Source organism: Bufo gargarizans, unplaced genomic scaffold, assembly GCF_014858855.1.
Source record: "Bufo gargarizans isolate SCDJY-AF-19 unplaced genomic scaffold, ASM1485885v1 fragScaff_scaffold_796_pilon:::fragment_2:::debris, whole genome shotgun sequence".
NCBI classification, from domain to species: domain Eukaryota; kingdom Metazoa; phylum Chordata; class Amphibia; order Anura; family Bufonidae; genus Bufo; species Bufo gargarizans.
In genome coordinates, this window is record NW_025334189.1 from 350726 (window position 1) to 371753 (window position 21028).

The following is a 21028-nucleotide window of genomic DNA, read 5'->3' on the forward strand; positions in this document are numbered from 1 at the left end:
GAGTCATGTGGGTGCTCAAACTTATTGTTTGACAGTTATCTCTGTATGACTACATAACTGATAACACCACCCCCATGGCTTAGTCTACTTTCACACTCGCGTTTTGGCTTTCCAGTTGTGAGATCCGTTCAGGGCTCTCACAAGCGGTCCAAAACTGATCAGTTTGCAGTCTAATGCATTCTGAATGGAAAGGGATCTGCTCAGAATGCATCAGTTCAGTCTCCATTACGCTTTGGAGATGGATACCAAAATGCTTGCAGCGTTTTGGTGTCCATCTGATGAAACTGAGCCAAACGGATCTGTCCTGTCACACAATGTAAGTCAATGGGGACAGATTTGTTTTCACTGACACAATCTGGCACGGTAAAAAACGGATCCATCCTCCATTGACTTTCACTGGTGTTCAAGACGGATCCGTCTTGGCTATGTTACAGATAATACAAACGGATCCGTTCTGAATGGTTGTATTATCTGAACGGATAATCGGATCTGAATGTGAAAGTAGCTTTAGAGAGAGCAGAGATTTATGTTTTTTTCTGACCAGTAAACAAAGCAGAATTTTTTATTTACCAACATGAATATGTCACGCCTGGCCATTGTTTCTCACAGTCAGATTCACTTGAATAAATGGGTCTTGTTAGAAAATCCAAGCTGTATGGTGCGTGGCACATTTGAATTGGCCCATTGAATATAATGGATCAGTGTTCAGTCGGGGTGCTGTCTATTTTACACTCACTGAGCTTTGCCCGTCTGATTAACCCTTACATGCACCACGCCGCAACGGTACATCATTAGTGCAGTGTAAAAGTATAGAGTGGGCTTACTCGCTGGGCCCAATCCATATGCAGTGAGTGCTGGCTGGGTGCAAATCGGAAAACGTTTGGCACCATTTGGTTCAACTAAGCTTTCTGCATTTTTTAAGACTTGCTCAAAAAGGGGGCAGAGGTTCACTGGAAAGGGGTTGTGTCCTAACATGCACCATTTGACTATATCTCTAAACTACTAGGATACAGTAACTTCTAACCAGCTTCTACAAAATAGTTTAGACTATATACACAAGCAAAACAAGAATACAAGTTCAAGAACTGAATAAAAATACAACAAGGTTAAATAAGAATTCCAAGAATTATCATAAAATCTTGTAGCCAGAAATGAGCTAAAGGTAATAAAATTGTTTGTTTGTAAATCAAGCCCCTGGTAAGCAGAGTAGAAAACCTATGACGGTAAGTAATATCTCAGCGATGTTGGTGACATCACAACCATGAGGTCATAAGACACAATAACATGACTGTGTCCATGGACTACAAGGCATGAGCATACCCTTCCATGTTGCTTACTGGAAGATGAGTCTACTGAATAGATAGATCACTAAGTTGTTTAACTACCCAGGACAACCTTTTATTATAAGGACTGCAGACTGGAGAAATACATCAGTAACCTTTGGATTGTTTAAACTTGAAAAGAGGAGTCTTATTAGGATTATTATTGTTCTCCTAGAATTAAAAGGTCATTGCGGCAAGTTATAAAGTTCTCCAGGGACCTATTTATTAGCTCTACTGAATGCAAGACTTGCTGCAAAAAATCCCATAACAAATGAAGTGTTCTGAATTCACATAAAAAGTGATGCTGTATGTGCCTCATGCAGCTAAATAAAGCAATTAGATATCTACAACTTGGAAATGAAATACACTGTCCGCATGGTAAACAATTAATGTCCCTTTTAGGAGGCTATTAAGAGGGTTATTTTGGCTACTATACTTCTATTTCATCCTCCATCTATAGGGTGCAAACTACATGGAGGCAGTAAAAATACTCTAATAAAAAAAACTCCTAAACTCTGATCAACTCCATTCTCTCTGCCAGGGTGCAGCAATGTCTTGGCCAAAGCAGTGATTTCCCATATATTGCTGCAGCCAATTACAATGGACAGCTCCTTTTAAATACTATAATTTTATTTAAAAATTATTTCTCTTATTATAACGAATACTTATTTCCGTAATGCTGGGACTACCCCTGACATAAATAAAAACGGTAAATGAAGGTTCATGTGGGCTGTCATGAACGGCGGACTATTGCTGTATATGACTGCCACATCCAGCCCCCGATACCTGTATGAAGAGCAGAATGACATGAATGACAGCTGACGCTGAAAGAAGCAAAACTCTGCCAATTAAGGCTTAATACAAGACTTCAGATTTTGATAGATCCATTGTTTTGTAGGGCCATACTATAGCTCCATGTGCCTCCACTTTGACACAGTCACATTTTTATATTATAAAGTAACTATTGTTTTTTTTACAGAATACATGGCACTCAGTAATAAGGTATCCAATTATCATCCCACTCTTGCAGGGTAAAGGGCACTTGCATTAGTTGCAATTGAAATTCCATTTATTGAAAGCAAACCCATGTAGTCATACTATATATGCTGTTCCAGACAGTTAATAAGATTTTTTTTTTTTTAAGGCTTAATATAAATATGAAATAAAGGCTTTGGGTGGAGTGTAGGGCCCCAATCTCAGCAAAAAAAGGGAATGGGCCCCCACACTACCAGGACCTCCTTTAGCTGAGAATATAGAAGATGAAAAGGCTTATAGCAGAAGAACATGTTTGAATCTTTTGTAAACCATTTGCAAACGTTTCTAAATTTCCTTTATATTGAGAAATATGTACACACTGAGAATTCTATGGATTGTCTGCATTGGGAACTTTAAACCCTATCTAGATAGGCTCCTTCAAGATTTTGGTATTGTTTCTCGGAACCTGCAGCTCCTTGAGATTAATGGTCTGTCACCATTGTCTCCAAAATTTTTCCAAGTTGTGATTTGTGAAGCAATCAAAATGAGATGATGGCTTTCCAGGCAGCCTCTGGGACGATTGAAAACACATTAAACTTTAGTACCTTTCTTTGCTATTGTTGCTTACTCATCTAAATCATTGCTAAATCATTTACCAATTGTGTACCCCAAAGGCCATCAGCTTTTTTAGTATATTCTTAAATAGTTAGGATAAAATAATAGAGGGTTAGCCATTAACAAGAGTAGGTCAGAAGACGAGGAAAGCGAAAGACTAAGGCCAAAAAAAGTTGCTGTATTTTATGTGCAGGGAAATTCTATGTAAAACAACTGTATATACAGTAGTATGTATGAGTTCATCTTAATGCAGGCCTGCAGTTGGCAGATTTGATGCTAAAATCCTTCACATAGATTGGTATAATCCAATTTATACCTATATACAGTATGTACAAATTTACACTTCTAAGCCTTTAACTATTAGTATTTTTTATTATTTTTTTCAATATAGATAAGGGAATGGATTGTACAATGTATGATAACTTCAAGATACATTTACCAGCAAGAACAGATACATATTCAAGTACAAATGTGCATGGAAAAAGTTGTGACTTTAACAAATGTCAACTTAAAGGGAACCTGTCACCAGGATTTTGTGTATAGAGCTGAGGACATGGGTTGCTAGATGGCCGCTAGCACATCCGAAATATCCAGTCCCCATAGCTCTGTGTGCTTTTATTGTGTAAAAAAAACCACGATTTTATACATATGCAAATGAACCTTAGATGAGTCCTGTCCCTGAGATTAGTCCAGCATGGTGGAGCCCAGCACCGCTCTGCATCCTTCGAATCTCCTCCTTGGTCCCCGACGTCAGAAAGCTAGAGCGCCGTAATCTTGCGATGCGCGAGCTAGCAGTGTCGTCATAGTATTCTTTTTCCTGTGCTGGCATCAGCCTCAGGGAACGAACTGCGCATCGCGAGATTACGGCGCTCTAGCTTTCTGACATCGGGAAGCAAGGAGGAGATTCGGAGGATGCGGAGCGGTGCTGGGCTTATCTCAGGGGACAGGACTCATCTAAGGTTCATTTGCATATGTATCAAATTTTACACAATAACAGTACAGAGCTATGGGGACTGGGTATTGCAGATGTGCTAGTGGCCCATGTGCTCGGCTCTATACACAAAATTCCGGTGACAGGTTCTCTTTAAGAAAACACTGGAACATAAGTTATGCCTAGGATCAAAATGAGCCAAAGAGTTTTTTAGGAACTGTTGCCTGTCATCCTGGTTCATCAAGAGTGAAGTATAGGGGCAAGGCCAATTATAACATCATGAAGCCGCTGGTTGCAGGTAGTTAGAAGTAAAAGTAAAGGTATGCCTATCACTAGTTAGGCTAGTTTCTCTGGTGTGAATTCCGGCAGATGATGCCAGAAATCAGCTGGTCACAAACCGCAGCATGCAGCGGTTTGTGCCCGGTTGATTTTCCGCATTGTCTGCTGGAATGCAGCCGGATCTCCGCCAGGCTCCTTTGTACTTAATGGGGCTGGCGGATATTCCATCTGCATCCAGCACTGCTGAATGCCATGAATTTCTGCAGGCTGTTTTTTTGCCAGAACAGCCTGCTGGAATTCACACTACAGGTGGGAAACTAGCCTTACAGGCCACAAGATCAAAAAAAATTATTCGTAGGAAGAATGAATATGTCCCACATTAAGATAAAGGCAGAAATGGAAATCATGTCAATATAGATAATATAGTCATAGCGTAACTTAACGTATGCTTTCTTTTGCTAGGCTCTGCAGGATAGAAAAGCTTGGTGTACTACACTATTGCATCCTTTTTTCCCCAAAGTATACGTTAAAAGTAGGGCAAAAACTAAGACCTTTTTACTCCACAGCCGCCCGAAAGACACACATGATGTCTCAGAACTGTTCACAACATGATTGACTGGTTAAAGTTATCTTCACATCTGTGTAAGGAGTTCTGTTTTTGTTTTCCATCATAGGAACAAAACAGAATTTCAGATGATGGACACAGATGGATATGACAGAATCTGCAACAGAGGTACCTAACAGGGCCTCCAGTGCAGATGTGAACCTCTTTCGAAAGATCATTACTCTAGGTAATAGACTCACTGTTGAACATCGAAATTTATGAAGCAACCTAATTTTCTTTGAAGAATAATGATTAATTTTATTAACTGTCATGAATCAAATGATGACGTTGAAAATGATGTTAATTAAGCAGAGTTCTCTTGCAGGCAGAACTTCCAGACTACATAGTATGTAGATTAAAAGGAAAACTATAGTTCATTAGTACACATAAAGTGTTATATAATTAGCCTTGCTTAAAAAATTCATTTGTTAATTCCCGCTTCTTTTCTCTTCTATTTCTCCTGATATTTAAGCCATTCATTATTCTTACTCTATTAAACACAGTTTGAACATAGCACCCTATCATTAAGAAGCTATTAACTATATTTGATTCCACAAATTATGTGATACCACATCAGTCACTTAAAATGACCATCCAGTCTACAGTAAAAATATGACTATATGTAGCCAATTTATAGCACATATCTGAGGGCCTTCTATAAAGGAGTTGTCTCATGTTAGACATTAATGGCATATCGCTAGGATATGCCACCAATGTCAGGTGTGGGTCCCACCTCTAGGACCCACACCTATCCTCAGGACAGGACCCTCAAGTGAGAAGAGAGCAGCCACACATGCGCATGGCTTCTCCTTTTACCTCTTTTTGGTACTCCCATAGAAATTAATGGAGAGCACACCGAACACAGTGTGCTCTCCTTCACTTTTGATAGCCTGTTCTAACGATAAGTCCATGTCTCAGAGATGGTACCTGCACCTATCTGACTTTGATTACATATTCTAGGGATATAATAAGAAAGTAGGACCACGGCACTCATTCAGCATCTGCCTGCCTACATATCGCAATCAAGCCATGATCAAGGTCTGGTTAGGACCGAAACGTTGGCCTATACCTTGTGAATTAACTGGATGTAATAAATTAATCTAACAATCTAAATTTCAAGTAGAGTGCCGTGGTCCTACTTTCTTATTACTCTGGGACAACTACCCTACCACAGAGCACCAACATATACCAGTAGAGTGCCAACTATTGCTTCATTGATATTCTAGTGATATGCCATCAAATCTGAGATGATGCAAACAACCTCTTTAAGTCTATTTATATCTGCCTAATAAATAAAAAGTAGGTGTACCTTTAGCTTAGCATGTCATTGTTATTACACAGATCAGCAAGCCTTATTCATGTCAGAAAATGAAAATTACATTGGATTCAGATTTGCAGAAGAATGAAATAAGCCAACATACTGTTATCACAGACAAGAGAAGCAGGACTTGAAGAAGATAATAAAGAGGTTGTGATTTTTGGAAGGAAAATCACCAACCTTCATTATGTTAATTGTACTAAATGTAGAGTTAAAGGGAACTTTTCATCCACTTTATGCTGTCCTCTCTGAGGACAGCTTAAAGTAGTAACAAGCACATTGATTTCAGAGGTCTGTCACTTATCTGCTATCGTAAAGTTGTTTCAAAGGACTAAAGTCACATTTAAGGCCTCTTTCACACTTGCGTTGTCCGGATCCGGCGTGTACTCCACTTGCCGGAATTACACGCCGGATCCGGAAAAACGCAAGTGTACTGAAAGCATTTGAAGACGGATCCGTCTTCAAAATGCTTTCAGTGTTACTATGGCACCCAGGACGCTATTAAAGTCCTGGTTGCCATAGTAGTAGTGGGGAGCGGGGGAGCGGTATACTTACCATCCGTGCGGCTCCCGGGGCACTCCAGAATGACGTCAGAGCGCCCCAGGCGCATGGATGACGTGTACATGCGATCACGTGATCCATGCGCTTGGGGCGCCCTGACGTCACTCTGGAGCGCCCCGGGAGCCGCACGGACGGTAAGTATGCTGCTCCCCGCTCCCCACTACACTTTACCATGGCTGCCAGGACTTTAGCGTCCCGGCAGCCATGGTAACCATTGAGAAAAAGCTAAACGTCGCATCCGGCAATGCGCCGAAACGACGTTTAGCTTAAGGCCGGATCCGGATCAATGCCTTTCAATGGGCATTCATTCTGGATCCGGCCTTGCGGCAAGTGTTCCGGATTTTTGGCCGGAGCAAAAAGCGCAGCATGCTGTCCATTCAGAATGCATTAGGAAAATCCTGATCAGTATTCTTCCAGCATAGAGCCCCAACGACGGAACTCTATGCCGGAAGACTATAACGCAGGTGTGAAAGAGCCCTAAGACGAGCAGAACATCGTTTGAACACTAACGAGTCATGTTGGACAATAATCGTGTAGTTTAAACGTATGTAGCAACTAAACGGTTTTACTGAAAATGATTGTTGAATGCATGTAAAATAGTTTATTTATACACATAAGCTAAAGGAAACCTGTCATCAACTTTATGCTGATCTCACTGAGGGCAGCATAAATTAGTGACAGAAATGCTGATTTCAGCGGTGTGTCACTCGTGAGCTAAAAGTAAGTGGTTGCTGAAAACCAGCATCATAATCATTGCAGCCCAGACCTTGAAAAGAGTCAAATCTACCTGAGAAGAGTCATGGTTATTCATAATCTCCTGCTCTCTCACCCATCTGCTGATGATTGGCAGTTCTCTCCTAAAGAGAAAGGGAGAATACTAGGTAGAAGACTGTCAATCATCAGCAGGTAGGCAGGGAGAGAAGGAGATCATGAATAACCATGACTCTCAGGCGGCCGTGACTCTTTTCCAGGCCCAGTCTGCAATGATTGTGATGTTGGTTCTCGGAAGCCACTTACTTTTAACTTATAAATGACAGACCGCTGTCCCTGTCTCTACTTTATTCTGCAGTTAGTATGGGTAGCATAAAGTTGATGACAGGTTCCCTTTAACCTCTTAAGGACACATGACGTACCGGTGCGTCATGTTGTCCTGGTACTTAAGGACACATGACATACCGGTACGGCATGTGTTGTTCCGATCACTGCCGCCCGGCGGGCGCTGATCGGAACAAGGTGCCTGCTCAAATCATTGAGCAGGCACCTAGGCTAAATGCGCGGGGGGTCCCGTTACCCCCCTATGATGGCGATCGCAGCAAACCGCAGGTCAATTCAGACCTGCAGTTTGCTGTGCTTTCTGCAGTTTCTGATCCCCGCGGTCCCTGACAGCGGGGATCAGAAACTTTTGTATTCCGAAAATATATATTTATCTCCCCCCCTGCACCCCTGAATGATTTTATGCTGGCGGGAGGTGCAGGGGGGGTTGCTCAGTTGTGGCAGACAGGGAAGGTTCCCATGGCAACAGGACGCCTTCTCAGGCATCCTGCTGTCCATGGTGCTGAACAGATCTGTGCTAAAGGCATAGATCTGTTCAAAGTGTAAGTAAAATACAGTACAATACACTATATAGTGTACTGTACTGTATTATACAGACATCAGACCCACTGGATCTTCAAGAACCAAGTGGGTCTGGGTAAAAAAAAGTGAAAAAAGTAAAAATTAAAAAAACACATTTATCACTGATTAAAAATAAAATTCCCTACACATGTTTGATATCACCGCGTCCGTAACGACCTGATCTATAAAATGGTCATGTTACTTTACCCGAACGGTGAACGCCATAAGAAAAAAAAATAAAAAACTATGATGAAATTGAAATTTTGCCCACCTTACTTCCCAAAAAAGGTAATAAAAGTGATCAAAAAAGTCGTATGTATGCCAAAATAGTACCAATCAAACAGTCACCTCATCCCTCAAAAAATGAGACCCTACCTAAGATAATCGCCCAAAAACTGAAAAAAACTATGGCTCAGAATATTGAGACACTAAAACTTGATTTTTTTTGTATCAAAAATGAAATAATTGTGTAAAACTTACATAAATAAAAAAAAGTATACATATTAGGTATCGCCACGACCGTGACAACCTGCTCTATAAAAATATTACATGATCTAACCTGTCAGATGAATCTTGAAAATAACAAAAAATGGTGCCAAAACAGCTATTTCTTGTTACCTTGCCTCACAAAAAGTGTAATATAGAGCAACCAAAAATCATATGTACCCTAAACTAGTACCAACAATACTGCCACCCTATCCCGTAGTTTCTAAAATGGGATACATTTTTGGGAGTTTCTACTCTAGGGGTGCATCAGGGGGGCTTCAAATGGGACATTGTGTAAAAAAAAACGGCCCAGCAAAATCTGCCTTCCAAAACCGTATGGCATTTCTTTCCTTCTGCACCCTGCCGTGTGCCCGTACAGCGGTTTACGACCACATATGGGGTGTTTCTGTAAACTAAAGAATCAGTGCCATAAATATTGAGTTTTGTTTGGCTGTTAACCCTTGCTTTGTAACTGGAAAAAAAATATTAAAATGGAAAATCTGGCAAAAAAGTGAAATTTTGAAATTGTATCTCTATTTTTCATTAAATGTTGTGGAACACCTAAAGGGTTAACAATGTTTGTAAAATCAGTTTTGAATACCTTGAGGGGTGTAGTTTCTTAGATGGGGTTACTTTTATGGAGTTTCTACTCTAGGGATGCATCAGGGGGGCTTCAAATGGGACATGGTGTAAAAAAAAAAAACAGTCCAGCAAAATCTGCCTTCCAAAAACCATACGGCGCACCTTTACCTCTATGCCCTACTGTGTGCCCGTACAGTAGTTTACGGCCACATATGGGGTGTTTCAGCAAACTAGAGAATTGGGGCAATAAATATAGCATTTTGTTTGGCTGTTAACCCTTGCTTTGTTACTGGAAAAAATGGATTAAAATAGAAAAATTGCCCAAAAATTGAAATTCTCAAATTTCATCTCCATTTGCCAATAACTCTTTTGCAACACCTAAAGGGTTAACAAAGTTTGTAAAATCAGTTTTGAATACCTTGAGGGGTGTAGTTTCTTAGATGGGTCACTTTTATGGAGTTTCTACTCTAGGGGTGCATCAGGAGGGCTTCAAATGGGACATGGTGTAAAAAACTGTCCAGCAAAATCTGCCTTCCAAAAACCATACGGCGCACCTTTCCTTCTACGCCCTACTGTGTGCTCGTACAGTAGTTTACGACCACATATGGGGTGTTTCTGCAAACTACAGAATATAAATATAGAATTTTGTTTGGCTGTTTACCCTTGCTTTGTTACTGGAAAAAATGGATTAAAATGGAAAAGTTGCCAAAAAATGTAAATTCTGAAATTTTATCACCATTTGCCAATAACTCTTGTGGAACACCTAAAGGGTTAATGACGTTTGTAAAATCAGTTTTGAATACCTTGAGTGGTCTAGTTTCTAGAATGGGGTCATTTTTGGGTGGTTTCTATTAGGTAAGCCTCACAAAGTGACTTCAGACCTGAACTGGTCCCTAAAAAGTGGGGTTTTTATTTGCTTCTAAACATCTAAGCCTTGTAACATCCCCCAAAAATAAAATATCATTCCCAAATTGATCCAAACATGAAGTAGACATATGGGGAATGTAAAGTAATAACTCTTTTTGTAGGTATTACTATGTATTATAGAAGTAGAGAAATTGGAACTTGGAAATTAGCAATTTTTCACAAATTTGGGGTAAATTTGGTATTTTTTTTATAAATAAAAATATATTTTTTTTACTTCATTTTACCAGTGTCATGAAGTACAATATGTGATGAAAAAACAATCTCATAATGGCCTGGATAAGTCAAAGAGTTTTAAAGTTATCAGCACTTAAAGTGACACTGGTCAGATTTGCAAAAAATGGCCTGGTCCTTAAGGTGAAATAAGGCTGTGTCCCTAAGGCGTTAATAGAGTTAAAAATCCTCGATTAAGCGAGTAAACAATCAAATATGTACATGATAATCTGTGCATGAAAATGCAAGTCTGTCATTGGCTTTAAATCACTACATGCTGCTAGAGAAGAGTCTAGCTTATTCAAGAACTGGGTTTCAAGTCATAGAAAGGATGCCCGGGAGTCAGAAAAAGTCCAGGTGGGCAGAGAAATTAGGAGATTAGCAATAACCTTGACTCTTTTCGAAGTCCGGGCTGCATTGATTATGATTTTTCTTAGCGTGAGCAGCATAAAGTTGATGAGATGTTCCCTTTAAATATGAGATGATTTTTTAAAGACTGTTTTCCTCCCTGAACATAGACACCAGGTACTCTGCATCAGATTTTCTAATTCAGCTAATCTTATTTCAGCATGTGCTGATATCTACCCTGTTGTTTTAGACAGGTGTGTTGAGAGGTTACATGGGCATGTTTTTAAACCATATATTACTATCAAGATAATGTACTTAGAGAATAAATATATATACAAGATATGCAGCCCAAAATAATATACTTGCATATAAAGAACCTATAAAAGTTATATAATCCAAAATAATATATTTGCATATAAAAAAACATATAAAAGATGTGCAACACAAACTGCATACTTAGCAATATACAGCCTCCAGATATTGACCAAGAAATATTTACTGCTAGTGCTTCAGGGCAGCACTGATTGGAAGGGTTAAATGATCTGAAAAGTCTGCCATGAAATTGCACGGCTGCTGAGCACACTTTAAGACAAGCTTAAGAGTCCTGTGCAAATCCTGAGCTTTCCTCTGTAGCATCAGAAGATTTATCCAATTAGTGTAAGGCAATGCTGTAAGCAGAAGGTTTTAGAATTCAGCTACAAACACTGTGGGAGAACCGCCTAGCACTAATTTTGGCTTGGTTAAAATGCATTTGTGCTGTCACCGCATATCTCAGGTTGACAGACTGCTGGGGGCATTCACCCAAAACGTAAGAAAAATCAATAGTGTTCAAAGGGCCAGCTAGATTTGTAAGAAATGTTACATCGTGTACTGCACTAACAAAGTAGTGTAAGTTCTGTTAAGCGCTTGAGATTCTTTATCTGGACCCCAACGCAAAGCACTTATAGATGTTCAAACATAAAACTGCTCGCACACATGCAATCTTGACTTGATTGGTTGATGATGTGTTGTGTACAGGGGCATCCGGATTTCCTCCTGATATCTGTTGTGGGAAAAAGAAGGATCGGAGCATGCTGGATTTTAAAATGGTCTTTCTTTCATAGACATTCATGACATGTCCACAGGATATGTTATAAACATCAAATAGGTGTGGGCTCATATATGTGCGGCCAACTAACCACTCATTTCCCACCTGGATCTGGCAGCTTGAAACAAATATCACAGATCCCCATTCTTCCCAGAGGTAGAATATGCATCTATTTGACGTGTCTGTGAGGGGAATACCTTCTTTAATGTGGCTTATCCTTTGTTCCTCTTGGAGAGGAGCACTGGTAGAGATTTTTGGCATAGAGATTTTTCTCTTCTACTTATGAAAACATGCTCAATAGGTTTACAGTCGCAGCTAAACTGTTATTCAAATCAATGTTCACACTAGTCAGAGCCCTTAAAACATCACGAGTGTAATACACTGTTTAAAACACTGCGGTCTAACCATTTGTATTTTAGAGCTCAATGTCTCTACAGTTTCTAGATGAATTATACTGGTTTGCATTTCTCCACTGGACTAGTCAAGCATCCTAATGTGCTTGATCACCGCTCTAGTATATACAGGTCCTTCTCAAAAAATTAGCATATTGTGATAAAGTTCATTATTTTCTGTAATGTACTGATAAACATTAGACTTTCATATATTTTAGATTCATTACACACCAACTGAAGTAGTTCAAGCCTTTTATTGTTTTAATATTGATGATTTTGGCATACAGCTCATGAAAACCCCAAATTCCTATCTCAAAAAATTAGCATATCATGAAAAGGTTCTCTAAACGAGCTATTAACCTAATCATCTGAATCAACTAATTAACTCTAAACACCTGCAAAAGATTCCTGAGGCTTTTAAAAACTCCCAGCCTGGTTCATTACTCAAAACCGCAATCATGGGTAAGACTGCCGACCTGACTGCTGTCCAGAAGGCCATCATTGACACCCTCAAGCAAGAGGGTAAGACACAGAAAGAAATTTCTGAACGAATAGGCTGTTCCCAGAGTGCTGTATTAAGGCACCTCAGTGGGAAGTCTGTGGGAAGGAAAAAGTGTGGCAGAAAACGCTGCACAACGAGAAGAGGTGACCGGACCCTGAGGAAGATTGTGGAGAAGGACCGATTCTAGACCTTGGGGGACCTGCGGAAGCAGTGGACTGAGTCTGGAGTAGAAACATCCACAGGCGTGTGCAGGAAATGGGCTACAGGTGCCGCATTCCCCAGGTCAAGCCACTTTTGAACCAGAAACAGCGGCAGAAGCGCCTGACCTGGGCTACAGAGAAGCAGCACTGAACTGTTGCTCAGTGGTCCAAAGTACTTTTTTCGGATGAAAGCAAATTTTGCATGTCATTCGGAAATCAAGGTGCCAGAGTCTGGAGGAAGACTGGGGAGAGGGAAATGCCAAAATGCCTGAAGTCCAGTGTCAAGTACCCACAGACAGTGATGGTCTGGGGTGCCATGTCAGCTGCTGGTGTTGGTCCACTGTGTTTTATCAAGGGCAGGGTCAATGCAGCTAGCCATCAGGAGATTTTGGAGCACTTCATGCTTCCATCTGCTGAAAAGCTTTATGGAGATGAAGATTTCATTTTTCAGCACGACCTGGCACCTGCTCACAGTGCCAAAACCACTGGTAAATGGTTTACTGACCGTGGTATTACTGTGCTCAATTGGCCTGCCAACTCTCCTGACCTGAACCCCATAGAGAATCTGTGGGATATTGGGAAGAGAAAGTTGAGAGACGCAAGACCCAACACTCTGGATGAGTTTAAGGCCGCTATCGAAGCATCCTGGGCCTCCATAACACCTCAGCAGTGCCACAGGCTGATTGCCTCCATGCCACGCGGCATTGAAGCAGTCATTTCTGCAAAAGGATTCCCGACCAAGTATTGAGTGCATAACTGAACATAATTATTTGAAGGTTGACTTTTTTTGTATTAAAAACACTTTTCTTTTATTGGTCGGATGAAATATGCTAATTTTTTTAGATAGGAAATTTGGGTTTTCATGAGCTGTATGCCAAAATCATCAATATTAAAACAATAAAAGGCTTGAACTACTTCAGTTGTGTGTAATGAATCTAAAATATATGAAAGTCTAATGTTTATCAGTACATTACAGAAAATAATGAACTTTATCACAATATGCTAATTATTTGAGAAGGACCTGTATATTGTGTAGGGGAAATGTAGTAGTACATGCCGGCCATTCAAATGAATGGCTGACCAGGTACTGCAGTGCCAGACTGGGTCCTGAGTTTTGGGGTGAAAAAGGTGGTTCCTATTAGGGCATATAGGAGTTGTTTTTATGAGATGACCTTTTTATTCTATGATGTTATATTTTATGTATCATGGTATTAGATCACTGTCCTGTTAAATGTACTGTATTCTCTACATAGTGAATATATAGTATGATGATAATGCCACTCTTTCCCTATGTCCATTTGCACTATTATGGCCTGTTTAGAGCCAGAACTGAGAATTCTGCAAAGTATTAAATGTACGTATACTTGGCTGGCTGCAGCAATATCAACTGCTTGCCAAGGGTGCCGGGGCGGCTGCATTTTTAAACGGATGATCTCTGTTGAGATAACCTCTTTAAGTAAAAATGTACAGTAATGTACAGTGGCATTTAGGGACCAGTTAGTCTCTATTCTGGCTGTTTCCACATGATTTGGAACCAGAACGCAGGGGAATGGGTTTAAAGGGAGTCTGTCACCTAATCTGAGCCTTTTAGACCGCCCAGATCAGGTTATAGACTCCTGTGCCCTCATTACAATGGTACCTTTATTTGTGCTGTACCTCGCCGACATCTTCCAGCAAATACTTAAAAAACGTATGCTAATGAGGTTTGGCAAGTGCCCAGGGGCGGCGTTACTGCAGCAAGTGCCCAGGCCCCTTGGCAATGTGCCCAGAAAACCACACCTATTTCACCCCTCTGGCCCGCCCTCCTTTCCTATTATTACCTCCTCCTCTCCCTCACAAATCCCACACCTGCTAAAGGAACGACGCTGCTGCACCGACCCGCCCCTTCTTTGGCTTTACTGCAGTCCTCTGCAGCGGCTGGTTACTTCCGCCCGCTGGATTTCGAGCTACGGACCAGCGCATGCGCAGTCCAACTCCCTGTTCCTCTGCCCACAGCAGTGCGCAGGTGCAGGACAAGTGTGGAGCGGCACTGGAGCGAGATTTGTGAGGGAGAGGAGGAGGTAATAATAGGAAAGGAGGACGGGCCAGAGGGGTGAAATAGGTGTGGTTTTCTGGGCACATCGGCGAGGGACAGCACAAATAAAGGTACCATTGTAATGTGGGAAAAGGAGTCTATAACCTGATCTGAGCGATCTAAAAGGCTCAGATTAGGTGACAGATTCCCTTTAAAGGATGCAGAGAGCTCTGAGGGTTAACAGTATGATGTGCAGGGGCAGGATAAGAAGGCACTCTGTGAGTGGCAGCTTCAGGCAATCACTGCAGATCACCAAATGATGTCAGAAAGGAGGACATTGTTTCACCAACCTGTACAGTCCAGTAACATGCACCTATTTTGTTATTTTTAGTGTGGTGTTAAGTTAACTTATAATACCCCATGTACCCATGTGCATTGTAAACTTGCATTTGGGGGATTAAAATAAGAGAATTATGTTATACTGTATGTCTATTTATAATTTTTTTTAAATGCTCTGATTTTCACTGGATCCCCGCTCCCTGCATCGCTCCTGGTCCCCGCACGGCCGCTGTTGCTTCTCCCTGTGTGCGAATGAAAACATCCAGTGTAAGGGGGTGGGGGGGCAGCCAATGGCAGACAGGGACGAGCCTCCTGTCACAAGGGTGTCACGACCTATCGCTAACCCTGTTGTGCCTGGGGTCAGAAGCTCACAGTGGGTGCTTACGCTCAAGAGATCGCTCCATGACCTAGTGGTGGGAATAGATTCCGGTCCAGGTTTTCATGCTTAGGTTTGCGATCCTTTTTGTCCCATTTAGGAATCTGTAGCTTTTCTCCGTCAGTCACCCCCAACTACTATATACTCTCCTTTCCTCCCCTCTGCGCCGCAAGTCTGTTACCTGCTATATAACTACCTCCCTAGTGTCGCCCACGGTGTGGGGACCAGGAGCGGCGCGGGTAACCAGGTAAGTATATTCAGTATGAGGGGCCCCGGCGTATGGGGGGCATTTAATAGTCTTGGATAACCCCTTTAATCATTCAGTGGGTCATTTACAAACAGGAGGTAGAGGGCAGTAATGTAGCAGTCAGATTCTCTGTAGCTGCCAGCCTCATGCCGTTGGGAAAAAGCAGGTAGCATTTCTTACACGAAGAATTTTTAAAGCCTCATTATACCACGCAGAAAAGAAGATTAGATGCTAGTGCAGTGCCTGAGTAAATTAGGCACTAGACCTTACCGACAGATTATTTTGTGGAAATGCACTTACTTAACGGCTTCAGTGCCTAGGATCTATTTCATGGCTGAGAGATATATCATTTACATAGTATATTCAATAATATTAATGCTAAGCAGTGCTTTATCCCATGATAATTCTGGTCTGCTACTAGTTTAGTGCCTTGCTTGTAACTGTTGGTACAACAGATTGTACCATATCAGAAGCTCTAATCCTATGTTCCGCTCTGCTGATTTTAATTCTGCCTTTCTGTTTTCTGGTTGTGATCTTCTGACCCTTCGCTTGGTTTAGGTCTCCTTTCTGGTGGTTCATAAGAAGAATCACGCAGACTGGCATAGAAGGTATCGCTAACATCAGCGGGCTTATGGACTCTGACAGGGCTTATCCCAGCAGTACATGGCATAAGTATTATACCTCATGTGAGGAATATACTTCAGGTTATACTACTCAATCAAATGTACACATACAGCTAATATATATTTTCCTGGTCTCATCACAATTTATATCAGATTATTCCATATATATACAGGTTTATTTTCCTGCTGAGTTTGTTATGAAGCAGAGCTGACATTTCATATATCTCATTTTGTGGTTTTTCACAGAACTATAGGTAAATATATATTAACTTAGCGACCACAGACATAACTCCCAGAAAGGCAGGGGGAGATTAGGGAGAATAACAAGTGGCTCAAAACTGGTGTAGGAAGGAGGGGTTTGGGTTCCTTGAGAACTGGGCCGACTTCTCTGTTGGCTACATCCTGTATTGCAGGGATGGGCTGCACCTCAATGGGGAATGTGCAGCTGCTTTGGTGGAAAAGATGGCTAGAAGGTTGGAGGGGTGTGAAACTGGGGGGGGGGGGGGGGGGGTTAATTACATTATAGGAGGGAAAGATAGTGCAGTTGGAGACCTGGGGCAGGGTAATGAAACTGAGGAAGGAATGGAAGTAGGGACTATAATAGGTAAAAATATATTAATTAACCTCTTAAAACCTCTTAATTGTATATACATACTATATATATACTAATGCCAAAAGCCTGACTAATAAAATGTCTGACCTGGAATTAGTAATGACTGAGGAAGACTATCACATAGTGGGAATAACTGAGACATGGCTGGATGATAGCTATGACTGGACAGTTAACATACAGGGTTACAGTCTGTTTAGAAACGATCATAAAACCCTGCCCCTAGGTAAAATACTGATAGGAGTTTAATATAAGCCACCTAAAATACCAGATTACGCAGAAAATCTACTACTAAACGAAATAGACGAGGTGGAAAATCATAATGAGATACAGTCCTGATCAAAAGTTTAAGTCCACTTGAAAAATGGCAAAAAATCATATTTTACATTGTTGGAGCCTAAAAAGGTTCCAAGTAGAGCTTCAACATGCAACAAGAAGAAATGAGAGTGAGACAAAACATTTTTTGAGCATTCAATTAATTGAAAATAACGATTAAACTGAAACAGGCTGTTTTTCAGCTGATCTAAATTTTAGGACCACCTTTAAAAGGCCAAATCTGTGCAAAGATGTGGATTCATTGTCATTTTCTGTCAGGTAGTCACACGTTGTGATGGCAAAGGCAAAAAAACTCTCCCTTTTTGAATGTGGTCGGGTTGTTGAACTGCATAAGCAGGGTCTCTCACAGCGCGCCATCGCTGCTGAGGTGGGACGCAGTAGGACAGTCATTTGGAATTTCTTAAATGATCCTGAGGGTTATGGAACAAAAAGGTCAAATGGAAGACCCAAAAAAAATTCATCAGCACTGAGCCGGAGGATCCAAATGGCTGTCCGTCAAGACACTGGATTATCCTCGACCCAAATTAAGGCCCTTACTAGTGCTGACTGCAGCCCCATAACCATCAGATAGCATCTGAGACTGAAGGGCTTCAAAAACAAAAAACTTCTTCAAAGACCTCGTCTCCTTGAACGCAACAGAACTGCTTGTTTGGACTTTGCAAGAGAGCACCAAACATTGGACATTCAAAGGTGGAAGAAAGTTTTATTCTCTGATGATAATTTTTTTTACCTTGATGGTCCTGATGGTTTCCAACGTTACTGGCATGACAAGTAGATGCCACCTGAGATGTTTTCTATGCGCCACAGTGGAGGGGGTGCCATAATGGTCTGGGGTGCTTTTTCCTTCAGTGGAACAATGGAGCTTCAGGAAGTGCAGGGGCGTCAAACGGCCGCTGGCTATGTCCAGATGTTGCAGAGAGCATTCCTCACGACTGAGGGCCCTCGTCTGTGTGGTAACGATTGGGTTTTTCAACAGGACAACGCTAAAGTACACAATGCCCGGACAAGGGACTTCTTCCAGGAGAATAACATCACTCTTTTGGCCCATCCTGTGTGTTCCCCTGATCTAAATCCAATTGAGAACCTTTGGGGATGGATGGCAAGGGAAGTTTACAAAAATGGACAACAGTTCGAGACAGTAGATGACCTTTGTGCGGCCGTCTTCACCACTTGGAGAAATGTTCCCACTCATGTCATGGAAAAGCTTGCATCAAGCATGCCGAAACGAATTTTGGAAGTGATAAACAATAACGGCGGAGCTACTCATTACTGAGTTCATGTTCGGAAGTTGGATTCCAGTTTTGTTTTGTTTTTTTGGACGTGTGGTCCTAAACTTTTGATCAGCTGAAAAACAGCCTGTTTCAGTTTATTCGTTGTTTTCATTAAATTGAATGGTCAAATGTTTTGTCTCACTCCCATTTCTTCTTGTTGCATGTTGAAGCTCTACTTGGAACCTTGTTAAGATCCAGCCATGCTAAATATGATTTTTTGCCATTTTTTAAGTGGTCTTAAATTTTTGATCAGGACTGTATAGACTGGGAAACTGAACGCTGTAGATCTCATAAAAGAAAGAGGTTCATAGCAATAACCAAAGACAATTACCTTTCCTAACTGGTTCAGGAACATACTAGAGGGACTTCCAAACTGGAGGTAGGCACAAAAATACCAAAGTAAATTTGACCAGCTAAGAGATGCCATTGGCCTCACTAACTAGGACAATGTCCTCAAATATAAAAATGCAACCACAAAATGGGATATTTTAAAACCATCTTAAACTCTAATTGTGAGAGGTACATTCCTTATGGGAATAAAAGGGTAGGGAACAATAAATAACCAATGTAGATAAAATAGAAATCTAAAGGACACAATAAATGACAAAAAGAAAGCATTTAAATCACTAAAACAGGAGGCTAGCAAGGAAGCATTAAAAACTATAAGGAAAAAAAATATATATGTTAAGGAAAAATAAAATCAACCAAACTGGAGACAGAGATTCGTTACCAAAGAGAGTAAAATTAACCCTAAATGTTCTTCAATTATATAAATAATAAAAAATATAAATATGAAGGTGGTGGCCCTTTACAGAGTGATGAGGGGGGAGTTTCAGATAGCTATGCTTTCTGCGATGAGGAGAAAGCATAGCTATTAAATCAGTTTTTCTCCACTGTATTCACTGAGGAAAATAAACTGCCCGATGATATGCAGAGTGTCAAAGTAAATTCTACATTAAAAGTGCCCTGTCTGACCCAGGAAGTAGTGCAGCGGCGTCTTAAAAAGATAAAAATAGACAAATGATCGGAACCAGATGACATACATCCCCTGTATACTAAGAGAATTATGTGATGTAATAGAAAGACCCTCATTTCTGATATTTAAGGACTCTGTATTGACAGGGAGTGTTCCATAGGATTGACGCTTAGCAAATATGATGCCAATATTCAAAAAGGGATCAAAAACTAAGCCCAGAAACTATAGGCCTGTAAGGCCAGTATCCACGGTGGGTAAATAGTTTGAAGGTTTTCTAAGAGATGCTATTTGGAGTACGTCAATAAAAATAAGCAAACAATGCTGTATCAGCATGGCTTCATCAGGGATCGGTCATGTCAAACTAATTTATTCAGTTTCTATGGAGAAGTAAGTTCTGGACTTGACCATGGCGAATCAATGGATGTTGTATATCTTGACTTCACCAAAGCATTTGATATATTGCCACATAAAAGGTTAGTATATAAAATGAGAATGCTTGGACTGGAAGAATATGTGTGTTTGTATGTAAGTAACTGGGTGGTTATTAATGGTACACACTCAGATTGGGTCACTGTCACTAGTGGAGTACCTCAGGGGTCAGTATTGAGCCCTATTCTCTTTAATATATTTATTAATGATCTTGTAGAAGGCTTGCGCAGTAAAATAGCAATTTTTGCACATGACACTAAACTGTGTATAGCAATTAAGACAGAAGAGGACAGTATACTGCTATAGATGGATAGATTGGAGGCTTGGGCAAAGAAGTGGAAGATGAGGTTTAACACTTATAAATGTAAGGTTATGTTCATGAGAAGAAATAATGCAAGTTACCTATACATACTAAATGGTAAAACACTGGGTAACAGTGGCATGGAAAAGGACTTTTAGTTAACAAAAAGCTAAACTATAGAAACCAGTGTCAGACAGCTGCTGTCAAAGCCAATAAGATAATGGGTTGCATCAAAAGGGGCATAGATGCCCGTGATGAGAACATAGTCCTGCCACTTTATAAATCACTAGTCAGACCACACATGGAGTACTGTGTACAGTTCTGGTCTCCTGCGAACAAGGCAGATATAGCAGAGCTGTTGTCACGACCTTTGGTCATGGTCGTGACTTCTTGTGGCCGCATGCAGTTGCCTGCAGTCTAGTTGTGGTTGCCGCTGGCAACATTGGATATGTGGCAGCAGCGCTGCCTGTGCGGTGTTAGGCAGCTTGCTGCTGTAGGCATGCGGTTGCACCTGGCAACCTCTCCTTTAGGTGTGCCTTTTATTGGTGGGCAC

The 21028-nt window shown here is 41.0% G+C and overlaps 1 protein-coding gene across 3 annotated transcripts in view; it reads left to right on the plus strand.

The window, feature by feature from the left end:
• The window catches only part of FUT9 (fucosyltransferase 9), a 182852-nt gene that overhangs the window by 60666 nt on the left and 101158 nt on the right, over positions 1-21028 (plus strand). The window contains exon 2 of one of the 3 annotated variants that reach the window (XM_044273614.1): positions 4797-4913. The exons of the other annotated variants lie outside the window; for them this stretch is intronic. The gene's annotated coding sequence lies outside the window, so the exon portion shown is untranslated. The remainder of the gene's footprint in view (positions 1-4796; positions 4914-21028) is intronic. 3 annotated transcript variants of the gene reach the window in all.